The sequence below is a fragment of the Sus scrofa genome, chromosome 14, assembly GCF_000003025.6.
Source record: "Sus scrofa isolate TJ Tabasco breed Duroc chromosome 14, Sscrofa11.1, whole genome shotgun sequence".
Taxonomy (NCBI): domain Eukaryota; kingdom Metazoa; phylum Chordata; class Mammalia; order Artiodactyla; family Suidae; genus Sus; species Sus scrofa.
Window position 1 is genome coordinate 55,428,790 of NC_010456.5, and position 27,715 is coordinate 55,456,504.

The window sequence follows — 27,715 nt, forward strand, 5'->3', positions numbered from 1 at the left end:
TCACAATAAACTTCACAGTTGCACATTACGGAGTTGCCTGCTTTGTTTCTCAGTCTCCAAGTCCCTTCTCAGTTTGCTGAGCACCACCCTCAGTGACATTAAGTACATTCGCAAAGTTGTACAACCATCACCACCATCCATCCTCCCCATCGTCTTCCCAAATAGAAACTCTGTATACATGAAACAGTAACACCCCCTTCATCCTCCCCATCCCCTGGAAACTACCCTTCTACTTCCTATCTCTATGCATGTGTCTATTCTAGTGCATCGTATGAGTGGCATCCTACAGCATCGGTCCCTTGGTGTCTGACTTATTTCACTTAGGATCATGTTTTCAGATTCAACAGAATTTCCTATCTCATTATGGTTGAATAATATTCCGTTGTATGGATATACCACATTTTGTGTATCCGTTCATTCATCAGTGGGCACTTGAGTTGCTTCCACCTTTTGGCTTTGGGGAATAAGGCTGCTATGAACATGGGTGTATAATTATCTTCTTGAGTCCTTGCTTTCATTTCTTTGGGGCATATGCACAGAAGCAGAATTGCTGGATCATGTGATAATTCCATGTTTAACTTTTGGAGGAGGAGCCAAAGAGTCCTGCTTTATTTACTTATTTTTTAAAAATATTCAAGAAAAGATTCTAGGAGGTGGGAAGGTGGAGAGGAGGGTTTGGTAGTTCCAAGAAGCAAGAGACAGGATTCCTTAGTGAGGAGGTTAATTGGGTTTTCAGGTCCTCTCCACAAGGCAGGGCACTGCATGCCACCCAGTAGGGTGGTAACCCTTATGTCTTTCCTAGCCACTGCTCAGCCAACCCTTCCACACTGAGTGAACAGGTACTGAAGGCGTGTGAAAGATAGTAGATTGAATTTTCTCTCCACTCCACTCCTCATCATAACTCGACATACTTTTAATGTGCCATTCTCTCATCTTGAATAATAATAGTAGACAACCTATATATAGGAGAAATAATTAATGACTTTTATATTTTCCTCTTGATGTGTTTTAAAGAGTACAGTAACTCTTTCAGGATAAATGGTTTAATTCCCCCCTTGAATTTAATGCCAACTAATTTAACACCAGTTTAGGGCCATTTATCTTTATCATATAAAAGATTAAAGTGATTAAAACTTTTTGTTTTTTTGCTCTGACCTATAATAACCTCTGGTCCCTATTTTACTTCCTCTTGTGCATGGGTTACCAGAAATATAGGCCAAATTCAGAGCAACTATAATAATCACCCCATCTCATGTAACTGGTTATATTCACCCATTTACAGAGTCCCTATTGTATCTGCAATCTTAAGTTACCCTATTTTTCTATTGTTTATGTTTGGACAACTATCTTGTGCCATGTCAGAACTAGGCAGGATATAAATTCTAAATAAATGAAAGTACTACTGCACCTTTACAAAGTTAACTCCTTCGAAACTGCCTGAGTCTCCTTCAAAGCCTTATTGTAATAGGATAGTAAGAACTCCACAGACTCTTCAAGTTGGAAATATCTTCGAGGAAATCAAGTTCACTGTTTGGTTTTCCCTAATTGACCGGTTAATCTGGCAAAACCAGGACCCCTAAGAACCGATAAGGAGGATCACTGCTACCGAAAATGTATATAAGGCGTTTTGGAATCTGCCCCCAAGGTTTAAGCCATTTTTGATATGAGTCTGTATCCCAGAAAAGTGTTTAACTAAATGATTGAAACCTGTCTTCCAAATGAATCATTGGCACCCTGTTCATGAACAAGGGCCTCCAAATTCCTAATAGGCACAAGATTGTTTTGCTTCCAGAAAGCTTTCAGGAAGAAAACACTAATCCAGCACACCAAGCTGTGATAGGTGCTCATACAGCAGTAGAAGTAAAGGAGGCAGGAAGCATCAGGATAAATGCAAGCAAACACTTCCTTTAGTCTTCACAGGTATTCAAAATACTTTAGGACTTTTTTTGTGTGCTACAAGGTGAAACAAAGCTAACAAACCTTTCAAGGTAAAGAGAATTTTTTTTCCCCTAGGGACATACATTGGTGGTGACTTTATTATCTCTTAGCATTCAGACAGTTTTTGAGTTGGAAAGATAAAGAACTTTCTCTCAGTGCCTTTGACCCTTACGTCTCTGTTGGGTGTGTGTCACTGAGCTAAACTAGAACTGACCCAAGGATGGTAAATAAAGTCAAACTACCCTCGTTGCACTGAGTGTAGCTGGAGGAGTCCCAGACACGGCCCAAGCAGCAACAGACATTGCAAGCAGGGGTTGCAATCACGACTCATTGAAAAGATACTTATCAAGAGCCGAACACATACATGGCACATAAAATATTAAACTACATTTGCAACTATCTGTTTAGGAACCAATTATGAAGACTGTGCCAGGTACTTTAGTGTTTAGCCAGGCATGGAAATTGAGAACCGTAAGTAATCCGATAATACCTATTATAAATATTCACTTTAACAGCCATTGTTCCAAACTCCACCGTGATGTTATAATATGAATTTGTTTAACTGTAATTGGTGTCTGGAATATAACCTAATTAATATCAATTTCTAAGTACAGTAATAGCACTGAAAGTTCTGAGCAAATACATGTAATACATAATAGTAATTCAACAAATACTTATCGCACATCTGTATAGTCTATATATGTATCATACACACATGTGTGCGCGCGCACACACACACACACACACAGAGTAGCCTAGTAGGTAGTTAAGAGCTTGCAACTGCAAGTTAAACTGACCAGTGTTATCATTTAAAAGCAATATGACAAACAAACTGATGGTTACCAAAGGAGAAAGGATTGAGGGAGGGACAAATTAGGAATTTGGGATTAGCAGATACAAACTACTATCTATAAAATAAACAAAGTCCTACTGCACAGTGCCTGGAACTATATGCAATAGCTTGTAATAACCTATAATGGAAAAGAATTTGAAAAATAATAGATATACATGTATATGTATAACTGAATCACATTGCTGTGCACTAGAAACTAACACAACTTTGTAAATCAACTCTACTTCAATAAAATAGATTTTTTTTTCTTTTTTGGCCACACCCATGGCATATGGAAGTTCCTGAGCCAGGGATTGATTCTGAGCCACAGCTGTCACCTATGCCATAGCTGTGGCTATGCTCAATTCTTAACCTGCTGCACCACAATGGGAACTCCTAAAATAAAACTAAAAAAAAAAAAAAAAAAAATACATATATATATATAAATATATATATATATATATACACACACACACAAATAATTGAGAGGAATAAAGCAACTACTTGAGAACTTAAAAACTAATTGAAAAAATAAATAAATTTTTAAAAAATCAAAAATAAATATATGAAAGAAGTGCAGGGAGTTTCTGTCATGCCTCAGCAGAAAAGAATCTGACTAGCATTCATGAGGATGTGGGTTCGATCCCTGGCCTCGCTCAGTGAATTAAGGATCTGGCATCGCTGGGAGTTGTGGTGTAGGTCAAAGATACGGCTTGAATCTGATGTTGCTGTGGCTGTGGCGTAGGCCAGCAGCTGCAACTCAGACTCAACCCCTACCCTGGGAACCTCCATATGCTGCAGGTGGGGCCCTAAAAAGTAAAAAAAAAAAAAAAGTGTGGCATTGAACAAGTCTCAGATTTCTTATCTATAAAATAAACAAATGTTTTTTATTATTAATAATAAAATATTAATCCAGAAATCCATAATAGGCATGGGATTGAAAATATGAGAGTATTTGTAATCAAATTTTTATAAAAAATAATAGGAGTTCCTATTGTGGCTCAGCGGTAACAAATCTAACTAGTAGCCATGAGGATATGAGTTCAATCTCTGACCTCGCTCAGTGGTTAAGGATCTGTCATTGCTATGAGCTGTGGTGTAGGTCACAGATGCAGCTCGGATCCCTCATTGCTGTGGCTATGGTGTAGGCTGGCAGCTGCAGCTCTGATTTGACCTCTAGCCTAGGAACTTCCATATGCTGTGAGTGAGGACCTAAAAAGCAAAGATAGATAGATAGATAAATAAATAAATACAAAAAGAATAACAGCAGAAGAAAAAAAAAAAAAGAGAGAGGGAGAGGCAGATGTCAGCACAAAAGAAGGGCAGAAATACTACACTACGAGTTTGGTGAAAGTGGCAGTGGCTTGGTGTTTAGTTTGTTTCTATGTCCTCCAAGTGGCTGCAGAATTCTCAAAACAAGAGTGATGATGCTCCTTGCAAACATAGGCCCTCCCCCTCTGCCAGAGAATCAGAGCACTCTGACTCACAGAAGCCACCACAAAATCACTAACTGGAAAGCCCTGCTGCAGCTCCACTGCAAAGAAATTGAACTTGATTTGCCAGATACGCCACGTGATCCAAGCAGGGCCTCCTGCCAAAGAGCCAGAGGGAGAGGGCCACTTGCCTTCCTGGGAGCACAGACCGCCTAGCCTCATCACCAAACGGAGAGGCAGCAGAGGGCTTTACAAGAAGTCATTTCCAATGATGATTTGGCTTTGAAAAGGGTGGCTGCAGTGCCAGCGTGTTTGGTGCATTGCCTCTTTGGGCTGAGGATCCATTCTTCCCACGGAGAAGTTGTGTCATGAGGTTCTTGTGGTGCATAAAGCTACCCTTCCCCATCTGCTCCTGCAGCTTCCTCTGGTGACATCGGAAAGGCTGCAGGGTTCGCCATTGCCATCTAATGGGGCTTCAGGCTGTTCAACTCAACTGTGCATGCTCTGATAATGCCAGGAGAATGATGCAACCCTAAGTCAGCTGAACAGAAGCCGGAAGTTAACTGCAAACAAGTGACCCAGCTTGCATAACAACATGGTCCTCCAGTTTCACTGCAGCAAGAGTAGATGGCTGCTAATTAGCCGGCAGTGAAGATGCCTACAGAGTGATGACAACAAGGAAGAGTTCCTGGCTCCCTGGAAAAAGGTAATCACCTTACAGATAGGATTCAAGTGTTTCTGAGACACCCACCCTCCAGTGGCAGCCAAGTGTGTGGACAGCTTTGGTGGGCAGGCTAGGTAAAGGCTGAGAGCTGTAGGACCACCAGGGAAGGGGATAAGCAGATGAACTCCTGGCCACCCAGGTGCTCTCAGGAGCTGCTTCCTGCAGACTGCTTGCTCTGAGAGGAAGGAGAAGGAAGATACCTGTCTGGAATGGGCTGAGCCAATGACCCTCAATGGAGAGATTCCAGCTGTCATTCTTGGATGTCAGTACAGTGAGGTTGTTCATCCTGAGCACAGCACAGGTGTAAGGACTCACACAGTAAGTGGGTGCTGATGGGCTCCCCTGGGGTGTTATTAGACAAGGTGCATCAACCCAATACAGTCAAGAGGTACTTCCTCTCTCACCCCTCACTGCCAGCCCTATCTAACCCTTCAGCCTCTATCATATTCCTGCTCTATGATAAGAAGAGCTCAAGTGCTACTATTTAGGAGGCTTTAGACTGGTCTAGGAGGAGAAGGGAGACAGCATAGAGCTAAGGATGGAAGTGGCGAATTATGAAGGGATAAATAAGAAATTCTGTGGCTGGAGTGGTGGGGGAAGGGAAAGACTGTGAATGAGATTAGAGGGAAAGCTCGGAGAAACCAGAATGCCTGCCAGATGGAGAGAGGTGCTGAGCCTAGGATGGAAGTCAGGGGTTTAGAGATTGGGATGGAAGAACAAGCCCAAGTAGGGTTGAGCAATTGTTCTGAGCCAGGAGACTGGAAGAGCTTGGGAGTGGGTCAGCCTGGCTGGGGAGGTGGATGAAGAAGATGAAAAGAGAGAAGTGGATGAAAAGACAACTCCATCTACTCAGAAGCCCAGTAGCCTTGTCTGATTCTGCTCCATGAAGCTTCTCACCCCCCACTTCTGGCTGGTTCCCACATTCTGCTCAACAGCCCTCTCTGTTCCCATGACTTCTCCATTTGGGTCCTCATCATCTTTCTGAGACAACTTCCAGAGTCTCCCCACCAGGCTCCCTGCCTCTAGTCTCTCTCCCCTCCAATCCATCCCTCACACAACTTCCGAACCTTATCTTTTCAAAATGCAAGCTTGGTCACATCCCCAAACTTAAAGGACTCCAGTGGCTTCCCACTGCCTGCAGAAAAAAAACCCCAAACATCTCGCCTGGCATGTAGGAGGCTTCCAGATCCCCCCTCACCCTGTCATTGGAGCTTCAACTCTTGTAACTTACCTGCAAGTACCCAGTCCCCCAGATAATCTGTGGTTCTTGAATATTACCTTGTAATCGCCTTCCTACTTCCCAAAGTTACTCCCTCAGCCCAGAATACCCTTTCCTTCTGTCCCGCCTACCAAACCTCTTCTCATTTTTCAAGACAAAACCACCTCCTCCGAGAAGTCTTCCTCATACTCCTCCCTCTGGATTACAGTGAATTGTTCTGTCTCCTAGTCCCTGTGTGTGTTAAAATATATAAAGTCTAACATTTGCCACTATAACCATATTAAGTGTATAGTTCTGTGGCATTAAGTATATTCACATTCATTGTGCAACCATCATCACCATCCATTGCCCGAACTTTTTCATCCCCTCTCAAACTAATACTCTGTCCCTGTTAAACAATGACTCATTATTCCCCCCTCCAGGCTCTGAAAACCATCATTCTACTTTCTACCTATGCACTTAATTACTCTGTCTCATATAAGTGGAATCACATATTTCACTTTGTGCCTGGCTTCTTTCATTTAGCATAACACCTTCAAGGTTCATTCATGTTGTAGCAGGTGTTAGAATTTCCTTCCTTTTTAAGGCTGAATAATATTCCACACTATGGATAGACCACATTTTGCTGATCTAGTCATTCATCAAGGATGCTTGGGTTGCTTCCATCTTTTGATTATCGTGAACGAGGCTACTATGAACCTCAGAGTTCCAAGTATTTGTTCGAGTCCCGGCTTTCAATTCTTTAGGGAGAGAACATAGAAGTGGAATTGCTGGGTCGCGTGGTAATTCGCATTCCTTTTCCCTCGAAGGTAATTGTGCCTAGGAAGTGTGTGTCTTCAATAACATAATGTAGCCATATATAAATTCCCTGGAATAATGTTCAATTATTAAAGCACAGCAAAACCCCAGAAAGAGTATTTGACCCTCCCCTGCAGTTAAAGTATGTTTTCCACACAGAGAAGTTGCCAACCAGTTGAAACGTGACAATGTTGTTAACGCTGAAACTCTAAAATTAGACTCTGGCAAAACACTTCTGAAAAAAATCCTTTCAAGAAATCCAGTTGGTAAGTTTGGTAGTTAGGAGTCTGTCACGACTTGCTTGGGAATTTGGAATCAAGAAACCCAAGTTCCAGCCCTGGCCTGCCTGTTACTAACAGTAAGTTACCTAATTCTCTAGGCTCTGGTTTGACCATCAGCAAAATAACAACTGCCCCTGTACATTCATGGGAAAGGAGCAATCCAAATGAATGCATTCTGGTAATCTCAAAAAAAAAAAAAAAAAAAAAAAAAAAAAGGAGTTCCCATCATGGCTCAGCGGTATTGAACCCAACTAATATTCCTGAGGATGCCGGTTCAGTTCCTGGCCTCACCTAGTGGGTTAAGGATTTGGAGTTGCCCTGAGCTGTGGTGTAGGTTGCAGATGTGGCTCAGATCCAGTGTTGCTGTGGCTATAGTGTAGACCAGCAGCTGCAGCTCCAATTCAGCCCCTAGCCTGGGAACTTTCATATGCCATGGGTGTGGCCCTAAAAAGCAAAAAGCCAAAAAAAAAAAAAAAAAAAAAAAGGATAATTTGAATTATCACTTGCACCCCGTGCAACACTGGGGCATATTTAGCTGACTGGAACAGTGCTATGTTGGACCTAAGTTCTTTCTCAAAGGAAGATAAATGGAATTCTTTAAAGGATAAAAGTGCAGCCATACTTGATCATTCTCATTTGGATGAGAAAAATCTTTGAGTGAGAAGTGGAATTCCAGGGACATTTGAAGAGTGACAGGAAGGCTGCTGGGATTTTCACACCAGGCAGTTAAGGAGGCAGTTCTCCACAAAGAAGAGATAGGCACAGAGAAAGAAAGCCCCAGGCCAAGATTACTTAAAAAAATACTCTTGGTAAAAATAGATGCTAAGTCCTATATATACAGTGTGCATGCCTTCCAGCCAGACAGTAGCAATGCGAATTTTTATGAAAACCTGTAGGCAGAAAAAATACACGAACCTACTCCACATGGTAAATTCTCATCTATAGTACAAATTAGGTGCGGCAAAGACATGTTGAGAGTCGCTGTTGAGAGGTTGGTGCCAAATTATGAAACCTTTACTGAGTAGTAAATCAACATAGATTTCTTGCCTGAGAAGAACTGACTACTAAACTTACTTTTAGATCTTACAGCCTATATTCTTTTCTTCTGTGTTTTCAGAATGTCTGTGCTATTGATTCTCCAGAAGGGAAGGCAGGCTAAGGCAAGACCTCTGATCTTTTTTTTTTTCTGCATGGACTGGCAAATTAATATTGAATGCGATGTATTCTTCTTCCTCCATTTCCTCCCTCTTCATTCCCTGAAATTGGAAGAAGTGGCCCATAAATATAATACATGTTAGGAACAATTACAGAATTAGGGTGATATAAGTGATCACTTGCATATATAAGACAGAAGGCACAGTGCTCTATATGTCATAGCAAGGAAATCAAGGGGGAAATGAGACAGCAGTGCTTCTTCTGAAGATTAAGCTTCTTCTGAAGATTAAGATCCATTTTCAGGGCTCTCAGTTTATAGATGTGTAGTTTTCTATCCTAAAGAGTTCAGAAACAGCCTGGGAAATAGGAAGAATATTAGTATGGAATAAAGATGACATTTTTTTTTTTTTCGTCTTTTCTAGAGCTGCTTCCCGTGGCATGTGGAGGTTCCCAGGCTAGGGGTCTAATCAGAGCTGTAGCCACTGGCCTATGCCAGAGCTACAGCAACGCGGGATCTGAGCCGCGTCTGTGACCTAAACCAGAGCTCACAGCAATGCCGGATCCTTAACCCACTGAGAAAGGCCAGGGATTGAACCCGAAACCTCGTGGTTCCTAGTCGGATTCGTTAACCACTGAGCCACGACGGGAACTCTGAGATGACATTTTTAATTAGAGGGGAAAGACAAGCATAATGCATGGTATTAAAGCAAGAGATTTGTTTTAGAGGAAAATTCCTTCCCTGTTCTCTTTTCCTGTTTTTTTGTTTTGTTTTGTTTTAATTATTACTTTTAAGTTCTTTTTAAATTTTTGGCTGTGCCCACAGCATGCAGATGGTCCCACCTAGGCCAGGGAAAAAACCTGAGCCACAGCAGTGACAATTCTAGATCTTTAATGACTAGGCCACCAGGGAACTCTTCTCTTTCCCTTGAAATGGTTTAAAATGGCTTTAAATTTCACACTAATTCTCAGACATCTGCTTAGGGAACCCAGGAACAGAGGTAGCACTTGGGGTGAATATTGTTGGCCCTCAACCACTTCCCATCCTATGCTCCGCCTTGGCTAAACCAGTTCCCAGGGGCCAAGGATTTATCTCATTTTCAAAGACATCTATTATGTATCTGACTTGAATTTGTGCTATTTTAGGAAATTCCCATACTCCTGCAAGTGCATTCACCGCAGGGGCGAACATTCTAATTCCATCTCTTTCTTAGGAATCAGAGGGGGTTAGGATGCTTACCTGAGAGCTGCTTTCAGCATGGCTGAGCTGGCCTCACTAGGTTGCCAGAGTTGGGTGTGATGGAGAGCCAGCACAGGGTTAAAAGCCAGGTTTCCAACAATCAGCCGAGGCACAGCTGCCAGCAAATGCAGTGCTGTCTGCATCCCGTCAGGAAATCCTTGCTCTCTATTAGACCTAATTATCAGTCAGCAGCTGAGTTCCAGAAATGGTGCTGTAGGTTGGGCAGGAAACAAGTTAGGGGAGGTTATCCTGAGGGGTGAGTGGCCCTGTGACAGTGCTTCATAGTGCATTTCCTGGCCATCTCTTCCTTTGATTCCATGACTTAAAACTCTTGGCTGATGCATTTCATGTCTGGAGGAGAAACTCAAGCGGTACAAGCAGCAAAGCAGAAGCAGGGCTAGAATCATTCTATTTCAGGTGGCAGGTATATGATTCTTAGGGATGTTGGGGGTGGGGGGCTGGAATAGGGGAGCATCTTCCAGAAATCACATAGAATTCAGGAGAATCTGAGCCTGGTGGCAGCTTGCACACCAGCCGCAAAGACCGCCCAGAGGCTGAGTCACTTGCCACAAAGCAGCTTCCCCCTTGCCCAGGGAGGCAGTGCCTTTAGGTGAGACTTTCTCCCTGCCGGGGATCCTTACCCAGCTAAAGGCTGAACTTACCTGTCCTGGAATGTTGCCTGGGGGCTTTGCTGACTAAACTCCTGTGCACAGTGATACATGTGAAGTGACATGAGTTTTTTTAAAAATATGGATGGAAATCCAGAAGATTATGTTATTAAATAGAACCAAAGTCTTTTTTTTTTTTAAATACCTTGCTTATTTAAGGCCTTTTATACAGTTCACAGAGGTGCTTTAAAATATGTATTTCTCAGATTTCTAATATCTAGAACATCCTGTCTTCTTTATATTTTAGTGATTGATTTGACAACATAATGCCTGCATTTCCCCCACCATTATTGTGTGTTTTGGACAACTTTTACAGGTTAGATATTGTGCTTCCAAACAGAGTCTGGGTTTTCTTTTCAATAAGATGCCACACCTGGGCTGCAGTGATACAACTGTCTCAGAATTTTACTTGTAGAATAGTTGCGTTTAAAAGACAAAACTTGGGGAATAGTCGCGTTTAATGACAAAACGCGGCTCAGTGGTATTGAACCCGACAAGTATCCACAAGGAAGTGGGTTCGATCCCCGGCCTTGATCAGTGGGTTAAGAATCCTGTGTTGCTGTAAGCTGTGGTGTAGGTCACAGATGTGGCTCAGATCCAGTGCTGCTGTGGCTGTGGTGTGGGTCAGTAGCTGAAGCTCCTATTGCACCTCTAACCTGGGAACTTCCATATGCTGTGGGGGTGGCCCTAAAAAAAAGAGAGAGAAATGAAATTTGGCCATAGGTCAACTGTTTACAAAGTGAATTCTGTGTTCCTGGGGGATTCCTTGCATTGCTTTAATGTCTGCATAAGCTGGGCAGGGAGAAGGGTTTTTGCTTCAAGCCAAGGTCCAGGCAAGCGTCTAAGGAAGTGAGTGACCTCCCTCTGCTCTGGCTGGCACACTGCAGGCCCCTCCACGTGGAACAGTGGCGCTGCTCTTTTCTCTGGTGTGAGTACTTGGTTGCATGGATCTTAAGGCAGTTCTGCCTGGAAGTCTTCAGATATTTTTATGAAAGCAGGCCTTTCAGTTTTTAATCTCAGATACCTTTGAAATATCTTTAAAATCTCAGGACTAAGAATTATCTCGTAGGCTGGTGGGGAGCAAATTTGAAAACCAGGCACCAAACTGTACATCCATCCATCTCTTCCCTTCTGCAACTCAAGTTCCTTATTAGATGAGCTTGTGTCCCAGGGAAACTTAGCATGAGAGCGTCCCCAGAGTACACTTCACTCCCTTGTGTACATCTATTCCTGGGGAACCCCACTGAGATCCTTAAAACTCCTCCTCTCTGAATTCCACAGGTACACACAGCTAAAGGTGAGAGCACATTCCATTAATATTCAGTTCTGACTCCAAATATATGACAGGTCTATGCTGCTCACATTAGTTTCCCTTGTGAAGTGGGAAAAGGAATACTTAATTTTTACCAATATGATATCTCATTGCATAAAACCTCACTTTGCCAACAGGATGCTGCATCAGAATGCACACAGATGTGAAATGGTCTGATAACTCAGGCCCAGACATCCACAATTTAAATAAAAATCTCCCAAAGTATAACAGACACATACCCTGTAATGGCTGTTGACCCTGTGACAACAGGTCTTAGAGAATTCTTTCAGCCACTTGTATTCTTCTTCTTCTTCTTCTTCTTTTTTTTTTTTTTGTCTCTTTACCTTTTCTAGGGCCACTTCCGTGGCATATGGAGTGGGTTAAGCATTTGGCCTTGCCGTGAGCTGTGGTGTAGGTTGAGGACGAGGCTGAGATCCTGTGTTGCTGTGGCTGTGGCGTAGGCCAGCAGCAGCAGCTCCGACTCGACCTGGGACCTTCCTTCCCGATGCTGAGGGTGCAGCCCTAAAAAGACAAAGAAAAAAAAAGTCATCAAAGCAGTTGGGTGAGAGAGAGGCTCCTTCCATTTTTGTGATGGAGCAGCATCCTGGCGTAGGGTAAACTTTTATCCTGTGTTGTCTGGTCCTTATTCAAACAGACTCTGCCAGCTACTCGGGAGAGTTAGCACATATAGTGCTTATATGTTATATGATTATAGTTATGATATACTTTATCAGCATCCCACTAATTGCCACACAATAGGCCCAAGATAAGATATTTATTCACCCTACCAGAGTTTAACCTATGTTTTGAGGCTCTTCAACAAGTGGTTAGACATTGTAAGTGATATTAGAACATGGCTTAGTTAAAAATGACCAGGATGAAATATGGCCCAGCTATCTATCAGGCTACAGTTGGAGCAGAGGGAAATATTAATCATCTACACCACCTCACCGCCTATCTTCCTGTCAGCCTCAACCTCCCTGAAACATGACCTTGACTCTTTCTTCTTTAGAATCTTCAGGAGTTCCTGTTGTGGCTCAGTTGGTTAAGAACCTAACTAGTATTGCTGAGGATGCAAGTCCCATCCCTGGCCTTGCTCAGTGGGTTAACCATCCAGTGTTGGGGCAAGCTGCGGTGTAGCTCGCAGATGTGGCTCTGATCTGTGGCTGTGACATAGGCTGTCATCTGCAGCTCTGGTTCAACCCCTAGCCCGGGAACTTACGTATGCTGCAGGAGTGGCCCTAAAAATATATAAAATAAAATAATTAAAAAGAATCTTCAAGCCACCAAAATCTCTTTCACCCGTTTTTTAAAATTGAAGTATAGTTTGAGTTACCATGTTAATTTCTGCTGTACAGCACAGTGATTCAGTTATACATATATATACATACTCTTTTCCGTTACAGTTTATCACAGGATACTGAATATAGTTCCCTGTGCTCTACAGTAGTAGAGCCCTGTCGTTTATCCACCCTGTATATACTCGTTTGCACCTGCTAACTCCGAACTCCCAATCCATTCCTCACCCATTCTCTTCCACCTTGGCAACTAAAAGTCTATTCTCTTTGCCTGCTCTCTCACCAGTTTTTACACATGATCTTCCCTCTCCTGGGAGAATGCTTAGACTTTAGTGTGCATAGAAATCACCTGAGGCTCTTGATGAAATGCCAGGTATGACGCAGTAAGTCTGGGGCGTGTTCTGAGATTCAGGATTTATCACATGCTGATGCTGCTAGTCTGGAGGAGCGTGGCCAAGAACACCCCGCCTGGCCTGGCCTGGTTTCTGGACCCATGGATTTTACAGACTGCTACAAAGAAGTAAAAGTAATCATCACATCAACACCAAAAAGAAAACAATAAATTCTTTTTTTTTTTTTTTTCTTTTTGCCTTTTCTTGAGCTGCTCCCGGGGCATATGAAGGTTCCCAGGCTAGGGGTCTAATTGGAGTTGTAGCCACCGGCCTACACCACAGCCACAGCCATGCCAGATCTGAGCTGTGTCTGTAACCTACACCACAGCTCATGGCAACGCCAGATCGTTAACCCACCGAGCAAGGCCAGGGATCGAACCTGCAACCTCATGGTTCCTAGTCGGATTCGTTAACCACTGCACCATGACGGGAACTTCCAAAACAATAAACTCTTTTAGGGACCGATCGGCCTGCCAACATTTTATTGCCAAATTCATTGGTCAAGAAAGGCCATTAAACACATGTATGGCTCTGATTGCCTTATCATAAAGATAGCTTATTTAAATTCCAAGAAAAGTAGGAAGGGCATCATTTCAGATTCATCTTTCAAATTGAATAAACTTAATTTTGTGGAAACTCACAACATTCATCTCACTTTCAAAATGTTAGCCAGGACTGGGGGCACTTAAAGTGTTTCGGAAAAACTGACCTGCCTGAAGCTGATGGAGTCTTTTCAGTCTCAAGCCTAGTGTCGGCTTTTCCAAGAAGTCTTTTGTAATCCCACAGGTGGAGTTGGAGGTCCTTCCACAGTGCCCCAGAGGTCCCTGTGCATGACACTGTGAAAACACTCAACACCTTCCACTGTCGTCTTTGTTTACCTGGTCTGGACTGCCTAGAATGTCTTTTTGGTTTTTGTTTTTTGTTTTTTTAATTGCAGTATAGTTGCTTTACAATATTGTGTTAGTTTCTGGTATACGACAAAGCGATTCAGCTGTAAATATATATTATTCTTGACATTCTTTTCCATTATGGCTTATTATAGGCTATTGAATATAGTTCCCAGTGCTATACAGTCGGACCTTGTTCTTTATCTGTTTTCTATACGGCAGTTTGTACCTACTAGTCCCATACTCCCAATTTACCCTTTCCCCACCCTCTTTCCCCTTTGGTAACCATAAGTTTGTTTTGTATGTCGGTGAGTCTGTTTCTGTTTCATAAATAAGTTTACTTGTGTCATATTTTAGATACCACATATTAAATGATATCACATGGTATTTGTCTTTCTCTTTTTTTTCTTTTTTGTCTTTTTAGGGCCTCACCCACAGCATATGGAGGTTCCCAGGCTAGGGGTCGAATCAGAACTGTAGCCACTGGCCTATGCCATAGCCACAGCAATGTCAGGTCGAAGCTTGTCTGCAACCTACGCCACAGCTCACGGCAACACTAGATCCTTAACCCACTGAGTGAGGCCAGGGATTGAACCCGTGTCCTCATGGATAGCAGTTGGGTTCCTTAACCGATGAGCCATGATGGGAACACCTGTCTTCCTTACCTCACTTAGTGTTGATAATCTCTAGTTGCATCCATGTTGCTGCAAATGGCTTTATTTCATTCCTTTTTTATGGCTGAGTAGTATTCCCATTGTATATATGTTCTATACTTCTTTGTCTGTTCATCTGTCAATGGACATCTAGGTTGCTTCCATGTCTTGGCTATTGTAAATAGTGCTGCTGTGAACATTGGGGTGCATGTATCTTTTTGAATTAGAGTTTTCTCTGGATATGTGCCCAGGAGTGGGATCACAGGATCGTATGGTACCTCTATTTTTAGTTTTCTAAGGACAACTCCATAGTAGAATGTCTTTTATCTACCTTTGTATCCCAAAGCCTTGAACATTGCAAGTAAAAAACTCAGTACTAGAATGAAGGCCTGAAATAATGCATGCAACTCATAGTCTTACTAGTGGATTTTGTTTGTGATGTTAAGTAGCATTAGAGACATTTTTTGAAGTGGTCCAAACTAGTAGTGTGCATGAAATTATAAAGCGTACATTAAGAATCTCTTTATGTAGCACAGGAGTGTTTTTTGTTTTTGTCTTTGGCTTTTGAGTAGGCCGTGAAACACATATATATATTTACCTGTTCCTTACTTTGAACCTAACTGGCCCTCTCCAACTCTTACTTTGAACTGGTCGATAATATTCTGTTCTGTGAATGTAGTGATACCTTGAATGATTCCTTTGTTTTTCTGGTCTTCTGACTGAGATACCATGAGCTTTAGAGGATTTTTGTGAAATTTTGTGGGGTTTTTTTTTGTCTTTTTAGGGCCACACCCATGACATATGGAGGTTCCCAGGCTAGGAGTCTTGTGAATTTTTAATCTGTTTTGATCCCCCAGGCTCTCGGCTTTATAAAAGGGAACAGATAGCAAACACACATTTATGATAACATTTCTTAATTTCCTTCCATTTCTATTGTGTAGGACAGAGTTAGTTTTCTCTCCCAAAATAAACAGTACATACACCTGACAGCTCAAAGTTAATCAGAAACTTATGACCACAGGAATATGTTGGGAAGTAAGGCAGATAAATATCAACTATTAAAATAAAAAACAGCAAGTAAATCCCTTGGCTAAGAACTACACTCAACAGTGGACAAATATATAAATACACACACACAGACACACACACACACACTGATACATCTGTGGGCATGTATATCACTAACTAGTGATTATTTCTGGGATGACATCACAGAAGATTTTAAATTTTTATTTTGTAAATTTGTCTTAACATTGGACTTTAGTACTATAGCATATATTTTCTGCTCTAAGCAGAAAAATAATTCAGAATTTAACATGGAAAAGGAAACTTTTATGAGGGTTAATGACACTGAAAACGTAAGTATAGCCTTTTCTACATGAGAAAGTAGGCCACTAAGACACATTCAGCATGAAATTTTTGCAGCAAAGAAGGGAATTTGGTGGTTGTTTTAATACTTTTAGCTGATCAAAAAGATCATCTCATAATTTTTTTTTAAAGGCCACACCCTCAGCATATGGAGGTGGGGGGTAGAACTGGAGCTGCAGCTGCCAGCCTACACTACAGTCACAGCCATGCCAGACCTGAGCTACATCTGTGACCTTCATCACAGCTCACGCAACACCGTATCCTTAACCCACTGAGCGAGACCAGGGATTAAACCTGCAACTTCTTGGATCCTAGTCGAGTTTGTTACCACTGAGCCATGACAGGAACTCCCATAAAATATTTTTTGATGTTTTCCAAACTTTTAATGCAATGACATAAGAGTTTTTGAAGTAAAGTATACATACTTTGGGGGTTTTAAAATGCTAACAGTGGAGCTCCTGTTGTGGCGCAATAGAATCGGCAGTGTCTTGGGAGCCACTGGGACATGGGTTTGATCCCCGGTCCAGCACAGTGGTTAGGGATCCAATGTTGCCACAGCTGAGGCTTAGTTAGGTTGAGACTGTGGCTCTGTTCCCAGGCTTGAGAGCTCCATACCCCATGGGGCAGCCAAAAATGACCATAAAATAAAATAAAATAAAATAAAATAAAATAAAATAAAATAAAATAAAATAAAATAAAATACTAACAGTGATTTAGCAGAGAAAAGTATATGAAAGAATCTTATTAAAACCTACTCTGATAACCCTTGCAAAAAAGACTAGATATTGCTAACGACTTAATGGAGACATTAATTATGAATTGATCTCTTCAATATAGTTTCCAGGTACTTATGAAAAAGCATATTTTTAGGAAGTTCCTGTTGTGGATCAGTGGAAACAAATTTGACTAGTATCCATGAGGATGCAGGTTTGATCCCCGGACTCACTCAGTGGGTTAGGGATCCAGCATTGCTGTGAGCTGTGGTGTAGGTCACAGATGCGGCTCGGATCCAGCATTGCTGTGGGTCCAGTTCAACACCTAGCCTGGAAACCTCCATATGCCAATGTGTGGCCCTAAAAAAAAAAAAAAAAAAAAAAAAAAAAAAAAGAGCGTATTTTCAAAAGCTCCATATGCATCCTAAGAAAGTAAAGCACTCCAAAACTGATGGATTATACACCTATAATTTTTTAATGTAGCAATTACTTGGTCTATAGTCAAAAGTGGACTATCTGTAGGATTTTGACCATGTTATCACTCCTAAAATGAGAGCCCTGCATCCCCACTACCTCTTCTTCACAAATCCATTTCTACTCCAGTGCAACATGGTGGGCGTCAGAGCTGTCAAATTTTATCTGAAAATACAGACAATGTACCATTTGGATGTTTATTCGAATCTGAACAAAATTTTCTTTTTCTTTTCTTTTCTTTCTTTTTTTTTTTTTTTGTCTTTTTGCTATTTCTTTGGGCCGCTCCCTTGGCATATGGAGGTTCCCAGGCTAGGGGTCGAATCAGAGCTGTAGCCACCGGCCTACGCGCCAGAGCCACAGCAACGCAGGATCCGAGCCGCGTCTGCAACCTACACCACAGCTCACGGCAACGCCGGATCATTAACCCACTGAGCATGGGCAGGGACCGAACCCACAACCTCATTGTTCCTAGTTGGGTTCGTTAACCACTGCGCCACGACGGGAACTCCTGAACAAAATTTTCTTAATTAAACCATTCATTCAAAAAATATTTACTAAGTGATGAGTATGTGCCACATACTGTTCTGGTGCCTGGGTTACATCATAAACAGAACAAGGACAGCTGCCTTCATGGAGCTTATAGTCTAAATGCAGGAGACAATAAAAATAATCCCGGTAAATGGGTAGATTCTATAGTATGTTTAAAGCTGATAGGTGCAGTGAGAAAGATGATGACACAGTGCCAACCAGATCCCAAATGGATAGAGAACCTCTGTGTTCTTTTTTTTTCTTTTTACCACTGCACCTGCGGCATATGGAAGTTCCCAGGCTAAGAGCTGAATTGGAGCTGCAGCTGAGACCTATGCCACAGCCAAGCAGCATGAGATCTAAGCTGCATCTGCGACCTACACCACAGCTCACAGCAACCCCGATCCTTAACCGAGAGAGGCCAGGGATCAAACCCACATCCTCATGGACACTAAAGTGGGGTTCTTAACCCACTGAACCCCAGTGGGAACTCCTGTGTGTTCCTCAATAAAATTCTTTTAGTATAATTGTTAGTATGCTAATGTTGCCAACAAAATACTATAGTCTAGGTGGCTTAAACCCCAGAAATGTATTTTCTCATAGGTCTGGTAGGTGAAAGCCCCAGATACGGTGCCAGCAGGGTTGGTTTCTGGTAAGACCTCTCCCTGATTTGTGGCCAGCTGCAGCCTCACTGTGTCCTCACGTGGCCCTTCCTCTGTGCATGTGCGGAGAGCGCTGGCGACTCTTCCCCTTCTTATAAGGACACTAGTCCTATTGGATGACAGCCCCACCCTTATAATCTTATGTAACCTTAATTACATCCTTAAAGGCTCTATATCCAAATAGAGTCACAGATGGGTTAGGGCCTCAGCATATGGATTTGGTGAGAGGAGGGGGAGTCAGTTCCACCCATAACAAATGACACTTGTGACATGAAGGACACTTAAGTATGGGGCCCAAGGCAGAATACACTTTTGTGCAGGTTTAAGGGCAATGCTGAGATAAACTTCATTGAGAAGATGAAATCTGAGCCATGATAGGAAGGAAGGAAGGGAGTTATCTGTGCGGCTATCTGGAGAAAAAGCATTTCAAGCGGAGGGAACAGCTAGTGCAGAGGCCTTAGGACAGGAATGTATCTGGAATGTTTGGTAAACATGAAAGAGGCCAGTACATCTGTAGGATAGCAGAGTAGGAAGAGGTGAGGTTATGGGGAGCCAGTTGGCACAGAGCCATTGTAAGGACTTTGGTTTTACGTGAGTGAAATGGGGAGCCACTGCAGGGTTTTGGGCAGAGGTGCCATAAGGCCTGATTTACATATCCATGTAGTCAAGAAGATGATTATTTTAACATATTTAAAATATGAATTCAATGTGAAATTATGCACATTACATTAACTGAATCTTCTAAACCCTTGACTTTATAATCTCCTTTTTTATTTTTCATTTAATTTTTTTAAGGCTGAACCTGCAGCATATGTAAGTTTCCAGGCTAGGGGTCAAATAGAAGCTGTGGCTGAGGCCTACACTACAGCCACAGCAACATCAGATCCAAACATCTACGACCTACACTGTGGCTTGTGGCAATGCCATATCCTTAACCCACTGAATGAGGCCAGGGATCGAACCTGCATCCTCACAGACAGTATGTCGGGTTCTTAACCCACTGAGCCACAATGGGAACTCCTATAATCTCCTTTCAGAATCTAATTTTAGAGTCTAATTACCTGGAGAATTTCCCACTTATAAAGTTTCCTAGGAGGTGATAAATACATAAGTGGGACTTCCATCTAGCTATCTATCACTTTTCTTTATTCTTTCATTCTATTGCATATATTTGATTACACATTGTTTTGTGCATTCATTTGAAATATTTTAAACTAAGTTTTATTTAATATGTATACTTAATATCTGTTTTAAGATACTCGTACAAAGTCAATACTGTGGTAGCCTGGTTAAAATACTTTATAACTCATATAAAAAGAACAGTCACAAAAGAGATTACTTTGAGCCTTTTACCAAAAAAAAAAAAAAAATTAATACTTTGAGGACTGGTTGTGTACCGTTGTCATACAAAGTTCGTTTCATTCTTTCTGACTTGAACGAAATCATGATCATCTGCTATTTTACATTCAAGAGAAACAGAAACTGGCTTGTTATTTAACATTTCTAAGACTTCTTTTGTCCATTAAAAAAAAAGGTGTTTTTGAGATTAGTGTTTGAAAGTTGATGTGTAAATAAGTAGGTTTGGTTATAGGTAAAGCTGTGAAACATTTCAAGTTTGGCTTCCTCTTCCTCTTCAACTTCAGGGAAATTCCCCAAAGTTTCTTCAGCACTCAGCACACAGTACCCAACACATAGTAGGTACTCACTATATATTTGTTAAGTGAGTGACATCTTTTTTTATTATTTTAATTTTTTCCATTATGGATTTACAGAGGTGAGTGGTATCTCTTTCACTAACTTGCTGGGGACTCCATGTGCTGCCCATCCCTGGTGTGGAGTCTTTTAAAAGATTGCCAGAGGAAGTGCATATCCTCCACACAAAGGTATTAATGGCTAATGGTTGAACTTCAGATGTCAGTGGGGAGATATTTTAATCCTGGAGAGCCCCTTCAAACCCCATCACTGAGCACCTATTTACCAGGTCAGATAGAAGTTGCACTTGGTATATAGCCTTAGATATATAATATCCTTAATTATTTCTATTTCTTGATTTCTATGCAAAAATCACTGGAGTTGTTCGTTCTAAAGCAGTTCCTGTCAATTTGTAAAGCATCGCTGATAGAGCTGACCCTCGAATAATAGGTTTGAACCATACCAGTCCACTTGCATGTAAAATTTTTTCACTAAATCTGTATTACAGTACTACACCACCTGACGCTGGTTGAATCCATAGATGGAGGGCTGATTATAAAGCTCTATGTAGGACTTTTGACTAGCAGGTCTGTGCTCCTATCAACTCCCGGTCTTGTTCAAGAGTCAGCTATGTTAGGTAGGACTTGAACCTCAGATTCTCAGACCTCAAAGCTCAGGCTCTTTCCCAACACCGTTGACATTCCACCAGTCACAAGGACGGTATGATAAGGAGAGGGTGTCCTCTAAAATACCAAACTGGCGGCATCAGAAGCCTGTAATATGCTGGTCCCGATAGTCAATGATGCAGCTGAAATACCCTTACATTTAGCCGGTAGCTCCCGCCCTCTGGAGGCACTATTTTAAGGCACACGTTGACAGTGTGCGCTGCCTGCAATTGTGTTTGAAGAGGCTTATGCTGAAACATACACCTTGCGCTGCATTAATTCTAGGGTAGCTTCGTAAACATCTTTATGTTTTGAAAGAAGCCTACAGTAACCTTTGTAAAATGTTTTTTTCCAGACGCCAGAGGAAGGAAGGGTATCTCGCAAATAACCCTTTCTCCCTCTCCCGACCCTTTCCCGTATTTCTTCTACCTCCATCTTTCAGACCCGCAAGGGGAGCGTAATGAGTCTAAAAGGGAAAAGACGGTGCGCATGTGCTTGATGCTTTTCAAAGTGAGCTGGCTCTCTCCGGGGTGTGACGCAGCGAGCCGCGCAGCGACCAGGGAGAGTGAGGACGCGAGCAAGGTCCCCCCGCGCGGTGGAGGAACTCCACGGCCCCGCCCTTGGGCTCAGCCCTCCCTCCTCCCTCTCCATTGGCTCGCCGACTCCTTGCGTCACGCCTGCGACGCTGGCGTTGCCCTACTGGCGAGGGGCGGGGCTCGGGACGCTTGAGGCCAGCAAGCGCGCAGGCGCGGGCGAGCGGGTCTGGGGCCGGACGGGGGAGGGAGGGGGTGGTGTTCCCGGTTTCCTGGGTTACCTGAGGGGGCGGGGGTGGGGAGTTCGGTGCGGCTGTGGTGGCTGCAGCGGCGACGGCAGCGGCAACTGCCCGGGAGTCTTCTGGTGAGGGGCAGCGTGCGGCGGCGGCCAGAGAGCAGGTAAAGGCGACTGCCGGGCCCCGGCGATGCCAATAGAGGGCTTGGGGTCCCGAACCTTGTCGGTGGCCTGGAGGGAAGCGGTTTGGGGGGGTGGCAGTCCGCCGCGGCTAGGGGTCGCGGCGGCCGGGCTGAGGACTCGGGGAACTCGGCCCGACGCGCCAGCTCGGAGGTTCTCTCCGGTTCTGGCGCTCCCGGACTCTCCCCACCGCGCTGGCGCCGCCTTTGACAGCAGCTGAGCCTCAGGCAGGAGCGCCGCTCGGCCCCTCAGGACTTTTGCGGCGGCCACTGGCCACTAACTTTATTTCCTGGCGCTCGGGGAGCGGAGGTGAAGCCGGCTGGCGGCGATTTGCCCCGATCTTGACTGTATTTAATATCCTGTGTCGCGGCACTCGCTGCACCCCGGCCGGGCCCAGACGGGCAGGTCGAGGGCTGGAGCTGACAGTTTCCGCGCCACCTTCTGCGGGCGGATCCTTACGATCTCACCCCGCCGTTGCTCGCCCACCTGTCATCTCTCAGGTGCGCCTTGGTCTGTGCTTTTCTCTTACCTGTGACACCATTTGCCCGGGCCAGAGATTCTCCAGAGGATCCTCCGAGACATCTGCCGTCTGTCCCGGGCATCACTGGAGCCTTGGTTGAGATACCCCTTCACCTCTGGTGGGATTAAACTCTATGGGAAATAACCCAGGAAAACCCTGGCACCATACTGTGGCGGCCAGCCGGTTGCTTATTGGCAGAAGGGGTAAGCTCAGAGGCTTTAAAAAAGGACTCCTAGTCCTGATTCTTAACAGGTTAAGCAAAGCAAAACATTCCCTATATGTTCAGCAAACCATACATACCCAGTGACAGTGCTTAGTAGTTGAGGTTGTTTTAAATAGATAGAACATTTTAGGGAATCTTGTGTTGAATACTTTGGTGTTGAATTCAGACCAGTTCAGTTGGCATTTTCCTCCGGGTTTGTTTGGCAGATTGATAGGACAAACTGAATTGGGCTTTTCTTCCTGATGATCCTTGGCTCTTCTCCTCTGTTCCTTTAAACTTACACACCCAGAAACCTTATGCTAATAAAGATGTTGACCCTGAGCTTTCATTACATAAACATAGTTAATTAATGTGGGGTATCTGTTTTAAAGAGCTTTGTAAGTAGCCAGCAGCTTTTTTTTTTTTCCACTGATAGCTCTTTGCTGTCATCAACATTGTTACTGCAAACATTGGAGAATTTGGAGAAGCGGCATGAGGAGCAGATGAGTTACTATATAGTTTAATGTATATGAAAGCAATTTGTAAACTGTAAAATTGTATATAAATTTAGCTGATATTTATTGAGCACCTACTGTGTGCCAGTTTTCTAAACAGATAAATACTCCCTCCTACATGGAGCTTACATTCTAGTAGGGATCTCAGGTAAGAAACAAATAAAATATGTGCTATGTCAGATGGTGTTAAGGACTGTAGAGAAAAAGCAGGGAAGAGGGAGAGACTCAGTTTTAACTAGAGGTCACCAGGGAAGACTTCCTGGAGATGACATTTGAGCTCCAGACCAGATGGAAGTGAGGGGTGATCTGTGCACCTCTCTGGGGAAAGAGTGTTCAAGCAGAAGCAAAGGCACTTGCAGAAAGCTTGGAGGCAAGAGTGTACCGGGCATATTGAGAACAGCAGAGAGGCTGATTTGGCTGTGGTGGAGGGGGCAAAGTAAGAGTTGTAGAAATGAAGGCGAGAGGTAAGTGGGAATGGGAACTCAGATTGTGTACAGTCTTGCAGTCCTTTGTAAGGCCTTGAGCCTCTACTCAGAAGAGGGTTAATCCTTTTGAATAGAGAAGAAATATAATCAGGCTTACCTTTTAAAAGGGTCACTCTGGTGGCTGGATGGGGAATAGACTGGAGTGGGGTGAGATGTTGGGCGGAAGCAGAAATATCAGTTCCAGGACTCTTGCCATAATCCAGGCCACAGATGATGTTCCACCAGACCAGGGTGCAATTGGTAGAGTGGTTGCTTTCTGGATAAATTGGGGGTAGGGTCAACGGGAGACTTAAAGGACACCAAAATTTTTGTCCTGAGCAAATAGAAAGATGTAGACATATATGAGATGAGGTTATGAGAGGAGCAGTTTGGTGGGGAGAAGGTTAGGAAATGGTTAGAAAACAATGACATTAGACTCCAAGTGGAGATTAGTAGCGGTAAGAGACACTAGGGACTTTGTATTGAAGATGTTTTTACCTTAGCATCATTGACTGTAACAGGGGCTTAATATTTTTCAACCATGAACTTCCAATTTTTTTTTTCATACTGATTTTCTCTTTAGCCCCCTGGACCAACCAAATCATCTTTTGTATCAAATGTAGTTTTGTTTTTATTTGCTTGCTCTTAGAGCATCAGTTTGTTAGTTTCAGTTGTAGAGAAAGCCATATAATCCAGAATTTCAGAGTGCTTTTTTTGTTTGTTGCGGCATCTTATTTGAACACCCTTCATTTGATTCATCCTTTTCTGAATTATGTTTAAATACCTGGCTTAAGTTCAAGAATTTTTTTTGAGCGATTAGACAGATCTGTACTGATAGTTGGAGATTTTAACAGATTCTTCTCATATATTCCTTTGTATGCAGAAAACAAGCATATGAAAAAAACTCAGTAACGATACAGAGGATCTTAACCACATAACTAACAAATATGACTTAATTGATACATACAGAAGACTGGACCTGATGGCAACAGTATACATTTTGTTTTCAAGTTGCATGAAATATTTACCAAAATTTCTAAGAAAATAATGAATACATAAAGGTGTAAAATATACAATGCAAGTCTTCATTTCAAGAAGCTATGAAAAGAAGAGCAAAAGAAACTCAAATTAGAAGGAAAGGAGTAATTAAAAATAGAAATGATGAAATGGATATCAAATAAGGAATTTTTTTTAAGCCTCAGAAATCTTGCTATCAAATGTGGTTTAACTTGGCCATTTGTGAAATTACAATGGAAATGATCTGTATTTTTAATACTTTACTAATAGTAATATGGAGGGATTATCCTGATTCTTCTCTTTCATTAAAACAAATGGGCCGTCACATGTTAAATGGAGATCTTTTTCATCAAATTATGCAGTATTTGAAGCAATAGAATTTGACCTGTAAAATTTGTGTGAAGAATATATTAGGTTCTTAGAATGTAAGGTCCGCTCCTTACATTTTAAGAACCCCGGGTAATAAGCTAATATTTTTTAATGGATTTTTAACCTAAATTTTCATGGAAGTATATAGCTATAAACTGATCTTAGAGTTCATAGGGACTTTATTTTCTCTTTTGCTATTGCTTCTCACCAGTGTTTGCCCTTGTGCCTCTTAATTCTCCTGGCTTTGTTTTACAGTAATTGAGACATTTGGAAATTTTGAATGCTCTCCAAGTCTACTTCTGGGAAGAGGAAAAAAAAAAACAAACCCAACAAAAAGCTAGGAACGCTCTTATCTAATAATACGAAAGAATAATGCTTAAAGTGTAATCATCTTAATTAGTCAAGAAAGGAATCAAACACCTTTCCAAAAGGCTAGTCCTTATCCCATTCAAATGTGATTCTTTGAGGCTGAAACTCAAGATAGACCAGGAAATAAGAGAACTAGCCACTTTAGATGAGTGGAAGAAATAGATGAATGATGTGCTAGAGTACTAACATATACACCTACTCCCACTTGTCTTTAGAAGTAAAGAGATTTTTGCCAGAAACCTAAAGAGTTGCATATATTAAATTTAAAAAAATGTGTAGGGAGGTGAAGCCCAGAAACTATGCATTGAACATCTTGACACTGATTCCTAGAAAAATTATAGACCAGATTGCCAAACAGATGCTTTGTGATTTGTGATTATAAAAGAAAGCACTGATTACTAAGCTGCAGAATTGGGTTTTTAAGAACAAGTCATATTAAGCTAACCTTGTGCTCACTTTGTCAGAGATATAGTAATATTAAAAATCTTTGTAAGCACCTCACATCTTAATAGAGTGTCATCTCATTTAACCATCACATCATCCCTGTGAAGGATTGTCAGGTGAGGAGGGTTTCAGCAGTGGGAGTCCTGGGGAGACGCAAGGAGACAGATGTAGGAGATTTTAGAAGGGAGTTGCTTAGATATGGGGGAAAGAGATGGAGGAACCAATGTGGGGTTTAAGGATTCTGGATTGTCTAGATGAATGATGATGCTGGTACTTGATCGAAATCCTAAAAATACAAGTGGAGGAGTAGATAGGGAAATGTGAAATTCCTCAATTCACATCAGTTTGGTAGAAATAGCTGTTTTGCTTTCTTTGTTGGAACCAAATCTGGAATGAGTCACACAAAATTAAAAATTTTCAGATACTGTAGGTCTGGAGCTCAGAAGAGAAGTCTAAACCAAATAAAAAAAAAGTCTTCATTCATTCAGTAAATATATTCTTTCAAATACTTTTGTTAAAGGAGGGAGGACAGTGAGTGGGTGGAAGTTTGAGCAGGGAGATGAGATCAGGGAAGTTTGTTTATCTTTAAAGATGGAAAAGATAAGGATGCTTTAGTGGACTGAAAGGGACTATAGAAGAGGGGAGAAAATTGAAGTGACAGGAGAAAGAAGATAATCAGGAGTTCCCGTCGTGGCGCAGTGGTTAACGAATCCGACTAGGAACCATGAGGTTGCGGGTTCGGTCCCTGCCCTTGCTCAGTGGGTTAATGATCCGGCGTTGCTGTGAGCTGTGGTGTAGGTCGCAGATGCGGCTCGGATCCTGCGTTGCTGTGGCTCTGGCGTAGGCCGGTGGCTACAGCTCCGATTAGACCCCTAGCCTGGGAACCTCCATATGCCGCAGGAGCGGCCCAAGAAAAAGCAAAAAGACAAAAAAGAAAAAAAAAAAAGAAAGAAGATAATCAGACATAATCTCAGAGGAAATGGAAGGGTTTGGAACAGGAGCACATGTGAACATGGTATTCAGAAGAAGAGTAGTGAAGAAAAGGAAGTGGTAGATACAGATAGAGATAAGTATCTAGGATAGCATTATTTGTCTCTATAAAGCAAGGTTATCTGCTGAGATTAAGAAGGAAAAACATGGATTGGGGTATTTTTGAGGGAAAAAGAAGTTACCATTGTGATTAGAAAATGGATATGTGACCTAATTGCTGAATAGCACCTCTGCAGTCACAGATGTAGAAAGAGGCTATTAGAATGCTTAAGCAGTTTCCTCCAGCAGCTCCCATGACAGAGCAGAAGGCAAATGGGTTGAATCTGGATGAGGATTGGAAGGGAAGAGAACTTGGGTAGCGGGTGGTGTGAAATCAAAGAATTGCAAGTAGTAATGAGGTTATTAATTGAAGGGCAGAACCAGGTGTCCTGCTTGCTTAAGGAAGAAAGTCTTGGAGTTTGTCGTGGCTCAGTGGTTAACGAATCCGACTAGGAACCATGAGGTTGCGGGTTGGATCCCTGGCCTTGCTCAGTGGGTTAAGGATCCAGCATTGTCATGAGCTGTGGTGGAGGTCGCAGATGTGGCTGGGATCCCGTGTTGCAGTGGCTCTGGTGTAGGGCCGGCGGCTACAGCTCTGATTAGACCCCTAGCCTGGGAACCTCCATATGCCTCAGGTTCGGCCCTAGAAAAGACAAAAAGAAAAAAAAAAAAAAAAGATTTTGGAGTTGGAACAATTGCAGATGATGACAAGGGCCAAAGTATGACCCATAATGGTGGGTCTCCAAGATTAATAGTACTAATTACAGTAGTAAGATTAATAAAAGCTACTGTTTATTGAGTACTGCATACTAGTCACTACACTGAATGCTTCCCATAGGTTATCATACTTATTTTTCACAGCTGTCCTGTGAGGCACAAATTAGGAGCTCCATTTTATAAATGAGGAAA

General features: G+C 42.4%; 1 protein-coding gene and 1 long non-coding RNA gene across 11 annotated transcripts in view; one reads left to right on the top strand and one right to left on the bottom strand.

Moving 5' to 3' along the window:
- LYST (lysosomal trafficking regulator) overlaps positions 4,374–27,715 on the top strand; it is a 200,849-nt gene continuing 177,507 nt past the window's right edge. For 6 of the 9 annotated variants that reach the window (XR_002338622.1, XM_021073152.1, XM_021073156.1 and 3 more), the window contains exon 1: positions 21,664–21,861. The gene's annotated coding sequence lies outside the window, so the exon portion shown is untranslated. Of the gene's footprint in view, positions 4,910–21,663; positions 21,862–27,715 lie in introns of those variants that run through there. The other 3 variants (XR_002338623.1, XM_021073155.1, XM_021073151.1) reach the window with 2 other exon arrangements.
- LOC110256723 lies at positions 8,217–11,960 on the bottom strand. 2 transcript variants are annotated; one of them, XR_002338625.1, is made up of 3 exons: positions 11,837–11,960; positions 9,618–9,828; positions 8,217–8,481 (listed from the first exon to the last, which is right to left on the bottom strand). It is a non-coding gene; the product is annotated as an uncharacterized LOC110256723 (long non-coding RNA). The 2 variants fall into 2 exon arrangements; XR_002338624.1 differs by lacking the exon at positions 11,837–11,960 and having other exon boundaries at positions 9,618–10,879.